This window comes from Delphinus delphis, chromosome 13, assembly GCF_949987515.2.
Source record: "Delphinus delphis chromosome 13, mDelDel1.2, whole genome shotgun sequence".
Lineage (NCBI taxonomy): Eukaryota > Metazoa > Chordata > Mammalia > Artiodactyla > Delphinidae > Delphinus > Delphinus delphis.
The window spans coordinates 65,288,930-65,302,474 of record NC_082695.1 but is presented as its reverse complement, the minus strand read 5'-3'; positions in this window follow the sequence as shown (position 1 = coordinate 65,302,474).

Genomic DNA, 13,545 nt, shown 5'->3' with positions numbered 1-13,545 from the left:
GCTTTGTCCCTCCTGTGTGCTATAATTCATTAACAAGAGGCAGGCCGGCTTTATTTTTTCAGTGTAAAACTCAATGTATTTTATGGGATGGTAAATGGCACCCCCGGATATCTTTTTTCCCTCCTCTTACCGCTCTCCTTCTCCATTGGCAAACTATACAGACATAAGTCAGGTATCGTCTCCATTTTACAGATGGGAAAACTGAGTCTCAGGAACAGGCTGCCGGTCTGAAGCAAGTCTGACAACCAGATCTCTCTCTTCTGCTCTCAGCTTGATTTAGCCAGTTGACCTCTAAATATGGGCCTTTGGGAGCCATGTCTCCATCTCCTCAGTGGTCCAGTCAGTAGATAACCTGTGAGTCAAAAATACCCTTATCTGGGGACTTCCCTGGTAGCACAGTGGTTAAGAATCCGCCTGCCAATGCAGGGGCCACGGGTTGGAGCCCGGCCCCAGAAGATCCCACAATGCCCGGAGCAACTAAGCCCTGCGTGCTACAGCTATTGAGCCTGCGCTCTAGAGCCTGCAAGCCACAAGTACTGAGCCCGCGGGCCTAGAGCTCATGCTGCACAACAAGAGAAGCCACCACAATGAGAAGCCCGCACACTTCAAGGAAGAGGAGTCCCTGCTCCCTGCAGAAAGCTGGTGTGCAGCAATGAAGACCCAATGCAACCAAAAAACAAACAAAAAAAAACCCCTCTCTGTTCTGAGTTACTCAAATCACAGTCCCTAGAACCTTAACTGGACAGTGTGGAGAGTGTGTCTTGGGGACCTCTGTCACAAGTGAGATCCCCTAGGAGAGCTTAGGTACTCCTACAAAGTTGGTTATCCTACCTGAAAAAAACGTAGATTCAACAAGATCAACACCCACCTTTTTTACATTTTATTGCTGGTTGGTTAGAGTGCCCTCCTGTGTCTTTATATTAAAACATCATGTGAGAACTTCCAAAGGACATCACGAAATTATAATCACAGTATTAAAGTAATGGATAACATCAACTGTCTGTTATGCAAAGCATAACATATGTATAAAATATGTAAAACATGTTTTTCAGAAGAACCATGAGGAGATTTGGGGAGCCCCCAGTGTGGAGGAAGTCCCTGCCTGGGGAGTTTCAGCAGAAACTTCTGTTTGTGTCGCAGTCAAAATGTCAGGTTCTCAGGTTACTCTAGCAAAGGTTCTGGTCATTCTTTTAGGCAGTTTGTCATCTGAAGACACCTGCCTATGTTAGAGGAATGAATCTCCCTCTCATGAGAGGAGCCCACTTTCTACTTCAGAAGCCTCCCTTGCAGCTAGAGTTCCTGGTTTAAACTCAGCCAATCAAACCCTGAGGTGAAAGCAAGCGAGCCTGAAGGCACACAGCCACTCCACTCCACCAGCGGGGCAGCAGCAGCCAGCTCTAGTTTTGGGGGGCAGCAGTGGCATCACCCGCAGACCAGTCTGCAGTGGGACTTGGGCAATGCAGTCTGCCTGAGTATACTTTCCAAGCCTGGTTCTTTTGCCCTGCAGATATTCTGATTGCTACCTATTATGTTTTTAATGAGTTCCTCTTCTGCATAAATGAGCCAAAGACTGTGTTGCTTATAACTAAGAAGATGATTTAATCACCTGATGCTTATTGAATGGCTACTGGAGTAAAACACTGAGCATCCCAAGGAATGTTCAGGAGGCCATCCGTGCTCTCACAGACATGATGTTGAAAGTGTGGTATGTAGGAGTTACCAGACATCTGGACCAGTGCTGTCCAATAGAAATATAATACAAACCACATGTCTTGGTCAGCTATAGCTGCCATAACAAAATATCATAGACTGGGTGGCTCAAACAACAAGAATTTATTTTCTCACAGTTTTCAGGGCTAAATGTCTGAGATTAGGGTGCCAGCATGGTCAGGTTCTGATGAGAACCCTCTTCCTGTTTTGTAGATAGCTTCACTGTGTCCTCACATGGCGGGGAGAGGGAGAGCAAGCTCTCTGGTGTCTCTTCTTATAAAGGCACTAATCCCATCATTAGGGCCCCACCCTCAGGACCTCATCCAAACCTAATGGTCTTCCAAAGACTCCATCTCCGAATACCATCACATTTCAGGGTTAAGCCTTCAACATATGGATGGCAGTGAGGGAAGGGGTTGTTGAAACACAATTCAGTCTAAGCACCAAATATGCGATTTTACCTTTTCTAGTAGCCACATAAAAAGGTAAAAAGAAACATGTGAAACTAATTTTTTAATAATTTTTTTGTTTAATGCAATATATCCAAAATATTATTACTTCTACATGTCATCAAAAAATTACTGAGACTATTTACATTCTTGTTTTGAAATCTGGTGTGTTTTTACACTTACAGCACATGTCAAATTGGATTAGCCACATATAAAGTGGCCAATAGCCACATGGAGCTAGTGGCTACCCTATTAGACAGCATACATAGATTTAGAGTGTTAAACCTAAAACAAATCTGAGACATCACTTAGTACAACCATCTCACTTTACAAATCGTGAACCTAAGACCCAACCAGATTGACTCACTTGCTCAAGGTCACACAGCTGGTAAAAAAGCAAAGATGGAACACAAATCCAAGTTTCTGATTCCAGGACTTCCTCTCCCTGTTTGAAGACAGAGAAGATGATGGAGAGCTGAGAGGACCAGACTTAGCGGAAAGTCTAGAATAAAAATCATACCACTGGTTCAAAAAAAGAAGGAAAAAACTAGCACAAACTGAACCCCTTCAATATTTATTAAACCTCTGTCATAGGCCCAGCATTATGCTAAATGCTATAAGCAACTCAAAAAGAAATGGAAAATATAATTAAATGCACAGCATACTCAAACTCCACTTTCCAAGGTCAGAGAAGAGAAAAATATAAGTGAATCAAACTGATAGAAAAGACTATTAGGTGGAGATGGGACTTTAAAAGACTTTAAAGAATGAAAAGGCCTTAAGTCCCAACTCTTGGCTGGCACTTGGATCCCCCTGAGTGAAGTACTGACCACAAAGTTTGGAAAGGGAGTGCCAAACCTCCAACAAGGGGGTAGCATTCCTCTGCTTACTCAGCTGTTAGTTCTGGGTGACAAGCAGGAGTTAAAGTCGCCAGACTCTTCTCTTGATAAATTCAGAGACCTGAGGTCTCCAACTCCTGAAGCTTATATCACTCAGAAGCAACATTTCCTCCAAAAGGAATAAGCTAGAGAAGCATTTCCCCATGTGGGCCTGGGATGTTAATAGGCGTTACATGGAATAAATATGGGAACACTGAGTTAAACAAGCTAAAACAGGCTTCTTCACTGCAGGACTTCTCAGGACCTTTATTATACTTTAACCCTTCAGTAGCTTCAGGTTCGAGATTAAGACCCTTCAAATGGCCAACATCACCCTCCATGGACTGGCCCAGGCGAGAGGCACCACTCTGTCTCCCACCACCCTCCTCTCCTCTCTCTGCCTTCCTGCTACCCTGGCCTTGTCTTAGCTCCTTTATCTGCTCTGTCCAATCCAGTACCCACGGCCCCCTGAGCCCTTGAAATGTGGCAAGTCCAAACTAAGTGTAAAATGCATACCAGATTGCAAAGACTTAAAACCAAAAAATATATTTAAAATACTGTATTCATAATTTGTATGTTGATTAAATGTAGAAATGACAATATCATGGATACACTGAGTTGGGTAAAATATATTACTAAAATTAATTTCACCTTTTTCTTTTTATATTTTTAATGATTGCTGGAGAATTTTTCATTACATATGTGGCTCATATTATATTTCTAGTGAATGTTCTCAAGCATGAAGATTTGGCTTCTGACCTAGTTAATGCAAACTCTTATCAAATTTCAGCTATCTGCTTGTGTCCCTTCTTCAGAGAAACTTTTCCTGACCCCTGGCCTAGGTTTCCTATAAGAATGCTGCTTTCTTTTATAGAACTTACCTAGGTCTTCAATTAGACATTATTTGTTTGGTTATTTGATTAGTATCTCTCTCCCTGTTGGTGTATAAGCTCCATGAAAGCAACAACTGGATTTGGTTTTGCTTATTATTCTTTCTCCCAGAGCCCAGCATAAAACCTGGTGCATAGAAGGCTCATCAAATATTTGTTGAATGATTACGTAAAGGAAGTGTGTGATGAATCTCCAAGAAAGGGACAAAGTATTCAACTTTTGCTAAATTAAGTTAACCACAGAACCCTCGCCCCACAAGGGGTTTAGTGAAGGATCAGAATTCCCCAGGAACACAGTTCGGGAGGCACTGGATTAGGGGTTGTAACTACAGAGAGAGAGTTAACTGAGTCCCATTTTAAATCTCCATCTGCAGTACGACCTCAGCTCGCCTATGTGCTGAAGGTAGCTCTGGGCAGGTTTGTTTTGTTTTGTTTTATGTTTCCCTTCCTCTGCAAACCACAAGCTCCAATTCCTTGAATTCTTCCACTTAGAAGACATCTAAAGGAAGCTGAGTTATTCTTTATTCTTCATAAAGAGATTTTTATGCAAATTCAGACATGCAGTTCATGAATGATTGTAGGTTTTTCTCCTGCATCTATACAAGCATGCAAGAGGTGAAATATTGAGTTTAACCAGGACTTGGGGTAGTTTAAAGGAATTTACCTAAGAAAAGAGTCAGGCCTGACACATTTCTTTTGGAAAAGATAGCATGATAATGGGCTACATGATCAATTGACCCAGAGGATAAGACCCAGGGAAAGGTTGTCAAGTCACACTCAAACCTCCCCAAAAAAACAACCAGAGTGGTTCAGCTCACATGCCATTTTAACTCACAATGTTAAAACATGTCTTCTGCAACCAGCCCTGCACACAAAAGCTAAATGACTGCTACGGGATCAGCGAAGAACTTGAGGATTCTGAGCAGCCTGGAGACCAGCACCTCCCAGGGAGAGGATGGAGGATGGCAGCCAGCCCTGCTCGGAGGAAGCACAGCTGAGCAAACCCCGCCGCTCCACCTGCCAGACCCTTTCACTTGTCCATCACTTCCACACCACAGAACAGAGAGAAGAAAAGCCGAGGCAAAGGGGCTCATTGCCAAATTGAGAAGCATTTAAAGTGTTTCCAGTGACAGACTGGAGGGGTGGATCACCAAACTAAGTCCATTTTTAAATGCTCTGGGCCTTTCCAAAGCTCTGTGGGGAAAAACAAGAACAAAAACATTTAAACCTGATTCCAAAAGGTCCATTCTCTAGCAAAATATGTTACAAAGAACTGACCTCAGGGCTTCCCTGGTGGCGCAGTGGTTAAGAGTCCGCCTGCCAATGCAGAGGACACGGGTTTGAGCCCTGGTCCAGGAAGATCCCACATGCCGTGGAGCAACTGAGCCCGTGCGCCACAACTACTGAGCCAGCACGCCACAACTACTGAAGCCCGCACACCTAGAGAAGCCACCACAATGAGAAGCCCGCGTGCAGCAGCAAAGACCCAACACAGTCAAAAATAAATATAAATAAAATAAATAAATTAAAAAAAAAAAAGAACTGACCTCAGAATATCTAAATAGACCAGTAGGGACTTCCCTAGTGGTCCAGTGGGTAAGACTCCATGCTCCCAACGCAGGGGGCTCAGGTTCGATCCCCGGTCGAGGAACTAGATCCCTCATGCTGCAACTAAGAAGTCCACATGCTGCAACTAAACAATCCCACGTGCCGCAATAAAGATCCCACGTGCCGCAACTAAGACCTAGCGAAGCCAAACTAAATAAATAAAATTGTTTTTAAAATAAAAAAATAAATAGACCAATAACCACAAGAAAAGATTGAGAGTGACCAATCATCCTATCCACACAGACTTCCAAAATGCCAGATGAATATGGTTCCCCAGGCAAATTCCCTCAAACTAACCCTTGATTAAATCCCATTTTTCACCTATTTCTGCACCTATACCTACAAACAAGCTTGCTAAATTAAATTAGTAACTACTAATCTCAAGGGGTCTTTCAATTCTGCCTAGCAATCAACCATATTTCTCTAGACCCCTCCTACTCCTTCTCCTAGATGACGCTCTCATACCGTCTTCTCTCCCCTCAGACCTCCAACATCTCTCCCATCCTTACTCTGAGCTGATGACCTGACTTCCCATTTTACTGGAAAAATAAAATCAATCAGAAGAGAACATCCACAAGCCACCACTGTCACACCCCCAGCTATGTGCATCTGTACCCGTGTCCTCAGCCTCCCTGCCAGTTACTAAAGATGAGCTGTCTGTGCTTCTAAATACCCCCTGTGCCCACACACACATTAACACACCAGATTCCATCCCCTCTCACATAAGGACATCACTCCAACAATTTCTCCCTCTCTATTGGATGATTTCCATCAACATACCAACACAAGTTACAAATTCTCCACCTTAAAAAAAAATTCCAGTGACTCTACTTCCCTCCCCAGACTCACCCTATTTCTCTGCTGCCCTTTACAGTGAAATTTCTTTACAGAGTTCTCTATGCTCCCTGATTCCAAGCCCTCTCCTCCCATTTCCTCTCGAGCTCCAACTCCTCCCCACAGCCCTGCCCACCAAGGTCACCCCACACAGCCAGCTGTATCCTCAGTCTTCCTCTCGCTCCATCACAGTCACTGCCTCCTCCTTGAACTCATCTGGTCCCTCCTCCCCAGTTTCCTTTGCTGACTGACTTCTCATTGTTGGAGCATCCCAGGGTTCATCTATGGATCTCTTCTCTTTTGTTCATCTAAAATCACTCCCTTGATAATCTCATCTACTCTCATGCCTTCAAAGCCATCTATACGTGATTCTCCAGTATACACCTCTAGCCTGAACCTCCTCCCTGAAATCCAAACTTCTTTATCACCTTAGATGCCTAAAAGATATCTCAAACCTACCATGTTCAAAACTGAATCCCTGGACTTCCCTGATGGCGCAGTGATTAAGAATCCGCCTGCCAATGCCGGGGACATGGGTTGGAGCCCTGATCCAGGAGGATCCCACATGCCATGGAGCAACTAAGCCCGTGCGCCACCACTACTGAGCCCGTGCTCTAGAGCCCGCGAGCCACAACTACTGAGCCCACGTGCTGCAACTACTGAAGCCCATGCGCCTAGAGCCCGTGCTCCGCAACAAGAGAACCCACCGCAATGAGAAGCCCATGCACCGCAACGAAGAGTAGCCCCTGCTTGCTGCAACTAGAGAAAGCCTGCACAGTAACAAAGACCCAACGCAGCCAAACATAAAATAAATAAAATTTTAAAAATAAATAAATAAATGGGGAAAATGTTTTAAAGAAAAGAAACCAAATCCCTGATCTTCCCCCAAAATCTACTCCTGACTCTGTCTTCCCAGTCTCAATAAATGGAAAACTAACTGTTCCAGTCACGCAGGCCAAAAACTGGAGTCAGCTTTGACTCCCTTTTTCCATATCCCACAGCCAATAACCAGCAAATCCCTGTGGCTTCACCTTCAAGATCCATCCAGAATCTGACGACTGCTTACCACCTCCATTGTTCCCACCACAGTGCAAACCACCATCATCTTTCATCTGAAATAAGCTACCTGAAATACCCTCCTATGAGTCCCTAATTCATTCACTGTAAAGACTAGTAACATATAGTAACGCACCAGGCTCTGCAAGGTCTCCCCTTGACCTCTCTGATATGAATTCATACTCTTCTCCCCTGGCTCACCCCCTCCTCATTCTGGTTTTCTGACTGTTCCTTCAACACGCCTGGCATGTTCCCACCTCAGAGCTTTTACATTTGCTCTTCCTTCTTCTGATCCCTAGGTATTTTCAGAGCACAGTTTCTCACCTCCTTCAGATTTTTGCCCAAATGTCACTGGTGCTTCCCTGACACCCACCTGAAAATTGCAAAGCTCCTCCTATCTCCCTCCCCTGCTTTATTTTTCTCCATAACACTTACCACCATCTGACACATATATCTTAGCTACTTATTTATCTACAGTGTGCCTTCCCCCACTAGGATGAAAGGGATTTTTGTGCATTTTGACCATTTCTGTATTCTCAGCCCCAGGACTTGTTAAATACTTGTTGACTAAATGCATGAACAAATTCTGAAACTAATTAAACTTTTTCAGAACCAGACAAAAAATAAAAGCTTCCAAATTTTCTACAAATTCAGGATAACACTGATACCAAATCTGACAAAGACTGAAATGAAGAAAAAGGGAAGAAAGAAAGAAAGAAAAACTATAAACTGATTTTATTTCAAATATTTTAAGTAAAATTTTAGCAAATAAAAATCAACAGTACAGATTTCCCTGATGGCACAGTGGTTAAGAATCTGCCTGCTAATGCAGGGGACATGGGTTCGATCCCTGGTTCGGTAAGATCCCACATGCCGCAGAGCAGCTAAGCCCGTGCACCACAGCTACTGAACTGTCACTCTAGAGCCCGCGAGCCAGAACTACTGAGCCCGCGCAACACAACTACAGAAGTCTGCACACTCTAGGGCTTAGGTGCCACAACTACTGAGCCTGCATGCTGCAACTACTGAAGCCTGCACACCTAGAGCCCGTGCTCTGCAGCAAGAAAAGCCACAGCAAATGAGAAGCCTGCACACCACAATGAAGGGTAGCTCCGGCTCACCGCAACTAGAGAAAGCCCGCTTACGGCAACAAAGACCCAATGCAGCCAAAATTTAAAATAAATAAATTGCATTAAAAGGACAATATGTCATGACCAACTGAGGTACATTCAACATAGAAATATAAACATGGCTCAGTACAAGGAAATCTATAATTTGCCACATATATACATCAAAGATGGAGAAAAAAAATCATTTCAACAGATGCTTGAAAAAATTAGAAATAAGATAATCCAGTAACAAGGGTGATTACATAATTACTATACAAAAATCTCTACTTTTCCAATATCATAGGGAAGGGGTTTTTTTGTTTTGTTTTGTGATAGGTAAGAAGTGGATTTATTTAGAAAGAAACACACTCCACAGAGTGTGGGCCATCTCAGAAGGCAAGAGTGGTCTCATAGGGAAGGGTTTTTAAGCAGAATATAAACACAGAAGATAAAAGAAAGACATAATAATCTTGACTACACAAAATTTTTTTAAAACTTGTCTGCAGTTAAAAAAAAGAGTTTAAACAAATTCAAAAGACAATTTAAACTGTGTTATAAATTATTTGTTACATACAAGAACTTGTTTTATTAATTTTCAATAAAATTTTACCAAAAAAAACCCAACAATTCATTATGCCACTTTCATGCAAATTACAAAAAGGATTTCCCTCCTTAAGATGCTTTACTTTTGGAAAAAGCTATCATGCTATACTAATTTTGTTAGGACAAGACACTTCATGGCCATCTGCTAGAAAAATGGCATAAGAAATATTGAAATCTATGATTTCTATCATGTGAATAACACCTGCTAGGTTGGACAGCATACAACCCCCACAACCATTAAAAACATCTATAGTCTAGACTTAGATCATTGAAAATAGTATTATTCACTTATATGAACATCCACCAGGATTAAAAGTTTGTGTGGGATACAACTAAAAAAAATTTTTTGTTTTGCAAAATTATAAGCATTCTTGGTCTCTTCCCAAATTCCAGTAATACCCTCTAATCATTGAAACAATCATAAACACTGTCAGTTTTCCAAAATGTCCCCAGAAGATGGCACTCCTCTTGGAGAACAATGGTCTAGATTGATTGGAAGGCATAAAGGAAGACTTTAACTCTTCATTTTATGCTTTTCGATACAGCTTGAATTTTTCACCATGTGCATGCATAAGAAATGAATAATTAAATATAAAAATATAAATAAACTAAATTACTACTCTAGAGAGGAGCTAAGTATTAGGGATGAAAGAGTGATTCCAATAAAAGACACGCAATATTTATCCCAGTACATAATAGTAACAGAGGTCTGAGGTCCACCAAGGTCTCAGCAGTAACTAGTTGAAAGAACTTGGTCCAGAAAGCCAAGAGCTTGAATCTCCCCCAAGAAAAACATAGCAACCACCCCCGCTGCGTCTTGCATCTCTAAGTAGATGGATGGTATAGAGTGCAGTAGTGTTCAGACTTGTTCAGATGAGAAAGCACCTGAAATGCTTTTTGCTGAAGAGCATTAAATGTTAAAATATTTCGTTCCATCACATAAACTATGATCTCCCATAAAACTGTTTGTTTAGCTAAAGTGCGTTGTTTTAAAATGTCAGTTTAATTAACTGTGCACACTACAAAATAAAGTGAAAACACAATTACAAATACAGATGAAAAACCAGCTTTCAAAGCATTATTAGCCAGTTCTGAGTTTTTCCGTTACTACTCCTTTGTTACTTATTTGTGTTCTTTTATCTGTTGGAAGCACGGAAGTAGTAGGAAGCACAAAAACTTGAAGAAAAATTATGTCTTTCCTGTAAGCCTAAAATGAGTTCAAAATAAAGCTTTTTAAAATGGTAGGGCTTCCCTGGTGGCGCAGTGGTTGAGAATCTGCCTGCTAATGCAGGGGACACGGGTTCAAGCCCTGGTCTGGGAGGATCCCACATGCTGCGGAGCGGCTGGGCCCGTGAGCCACAACTACTGAGCCTGCGCGTCTGGAGCCTGTGCTCCACAACAAGAGAGGCCGCGATAGTGAGAGGCCCACGCACCGCGATGAAGAGTGGCCTCCGCTTGCCACAACTAGAGAAAGCCCGGGCACAGAAACGAAGACCCAACATAGCAAAAATAAATAAGTTAATTAAAATGGTAAAATTGAAATAAAGACTGTGGTTTAGTTAAGGGTATTGTACCAGTGTTGAGCCCTTAGTTTTTTTTGGTGTTTTGGGTTTTTTTTTGCGGTATGCGGGCCTCCCACTGCTGTGGCCTCTCCCGTTGCGGAGCACAGGCTCCGGGCGCGCAGGCCCAGCGGCCATGGCTCACGGGCCCAGCTGCTCCGCGGCATGTGGGATCGTCCCGGACCGGGGCACCCACCCACGTCCCCCGCATCGGCAGGTGTACTCCCAACCACTGCGCCACCAGGGAAGCCCGAGTCCTTAGTTTTGATCATTGTACTGTGCTTATGCAGGATGTCAACATTAGAAGAAGCTGGGTAAGGGATATGGAGGTCTCTGGACTATTGTTACAGCTTTTCTGTAAAGTAAAAATTAAGGGGCTTCCCTGGTGGCACAGTGGTTAAGAATCCACCTGCCAATGCAGGGGACACGGTCCAGGAAGATCCACATGCCGCAGAGTAACTAAGCCTGTGCGCCACAACTACTGAAGCCTGCGGACCTAGAGCCCATTCTCCGCAACAAGAGAAGCCCACTCACCACAACGAAGAGCAGCACCCCCCGCCTGCTCACCGCAACTAGAGAAAGCTCACACACAGCAACAAAGACCCAACGCTGCCATAAATTAATTAATTAATTTAAAAAATTAGTCCAAATAAAGTTTTTAAAATTATGGGAGAAAACTTGAATTTGAGAATATTATTTTTGTCCATTTTTTCTGCAAATTGGGAGAAGGCAGTTATTCCATTTAAGTTAAGAATGTTTTATCTTTTCTTGAAACTCACCAGAAGCAACATAGTTTGGAAAACACAGGCGGGGGTTGGGGGAAGCAACCTGAGATCTCAGCTTGCAAAAACCCCTTAAGTGATTTTAATCCACACCCTCAGCAAGAACCACTGGAGAAGTACACTCTAAGGTATCTTTCCAATCCCTTTGTCTTGTCCACTTGGCAAATTCCTGTTCATCCTTAAAGGTCTAAGTCAGAAATCACCTCCTCCGTGAAACCCTCCTTGCCAGGAAGACAACCAACTAGAATTCTGGAGACGCTGTTCCCAGATGAGGTGAATTTACACTGTAAACCAAGAGGAACCAACTGTCTCAATGGTAGACCATAGTGGATGTCATGAGTCATGACCCAAATGCCCCCTGCAGGTCCAAGGCAGGCACCCGCCCCCAGCTAATGGGAGTGTCAGCTGCTGAGGATTCAGAGCTGAGTCTCCCTGGGTTTGCTCTTGGCTTAAGGGAATTGCCTGCCCAAAGTCACTCTCCCTTCCCCCAAGGCAGCTGGTATATAATGTCTAGTCAACTGTGGAGTAGAAAGGCCAGGTTCCCTTTGCCCCAGTTCAACACAGCTTTGCAGGACTGACTGTGAGATCTCTGTAGCATCACAGTTCAACTCCTCCCTCTGTCCTCCTGTGCTGTCCTGGACCCCTCAAAGGTAAGATCCCAAGAGCACTTCCCTAATAAGCCACCTGCACAAAAAATTCTGTTTCAAAGTTCATTATCTGGGGAATCCATCCTAAGACAATCACAGCTGCCAATACCTTGGAATTATCCGATTTATTTAAAGAAATGTATCCTTCATTTTGCTGTACAAATTCATATACCCACAGGATAATTTATTGCAGCATGTTTGCAATAGCAACATATTATAAACAAAGTCCATCAACAGCGAACTGTAAATCATGGCTGTGGTGGAATAATATACAGCTGTACAAAAGAATAAGGAAGCACTTTATGTCATGATATGACCAATCTTCAATTTATAAATTGAAGTAAAAAAGCAAGGTATAGAAGAATGTGTAGAGTATGCCATCATTTTGTTTAAAAAACAAAAAGAAAATATATATGTACATGTTTATATATTCATAGAATATTTCTGGAAGGATTTAGAAGAAACTAGAAACATTAGTTGACTCTGGGAAGGACATTTGAGTGGCTGGAGGAAAGGGTGGAAATAACGTTTTGAGGTGTTTTTTTTTTTTTAATCCCATAGCTTTTTTGAACCTTTTGAATTTTGAACCACATGAATACCTTATTCAAAACTAAATAGATGAGGGACTTCCCTGGTGGCTCAGGGTTCAGAATCCACCCGCCAGTGCAGGGAACACAGGTTCGAGCCCTGGTCCAGGAGGATCCCACATGCCGCGGAGTAACAAAGCCCATGTGCCACAACAAATGAATCTGTGCTCTAGAGCCCACGAACCATAACTACTGAGCCCGCATGCCACAACTACTGAAGCCCAAGCGCCAAGAGGCTGTGCTCCGCAACAAGAGAAACCACCACAATGAGAAGCCCGTGAACTGCAACAATCCCCCGATTGCCGCAACTAGAGAAAGCCCGCGCACAACAATGAAGACCCAACACAGCTGAAAATAAATAAATAAATTTGTTTAAAAAAAAAAAAACTAAATAGATGAAAGTAAAGCAAAAGAAAATAAATGTTGAGGACTGAAAAGAGACCTTGGGCTTGGAGAACAGTAACTATGCGGGGTCCTCAGGAAAGAGGTTTCAACGTAGTCATGGAAATAGAGTCTTCCTCAGTGCTCTGATCCCACCTTCACAAGTGGATCTTAGGCAAACAAAGCCCCTTCACCGGCTGGCAGCGGCAACCTAGAACCTTAATCAGACTTCTCTCCTTTCAGCATCTGATCTGAGAAATACCAAAGAATCAAGTAGGAGCGGAAGAGGGAAGCCAAGAAGATGCACAGAATGGCACAGGGGGCTTATTAGGATCCAAGTGAGCCAAAACCAGCTATGGGAGATAAAGAAAAGATGCACAGGGAATTCCCAGGCTGTCCAGTGGTTAGGGCTCCACGCTTCCACTGCAGGGGTACAGGTTCAATCCCTGGTC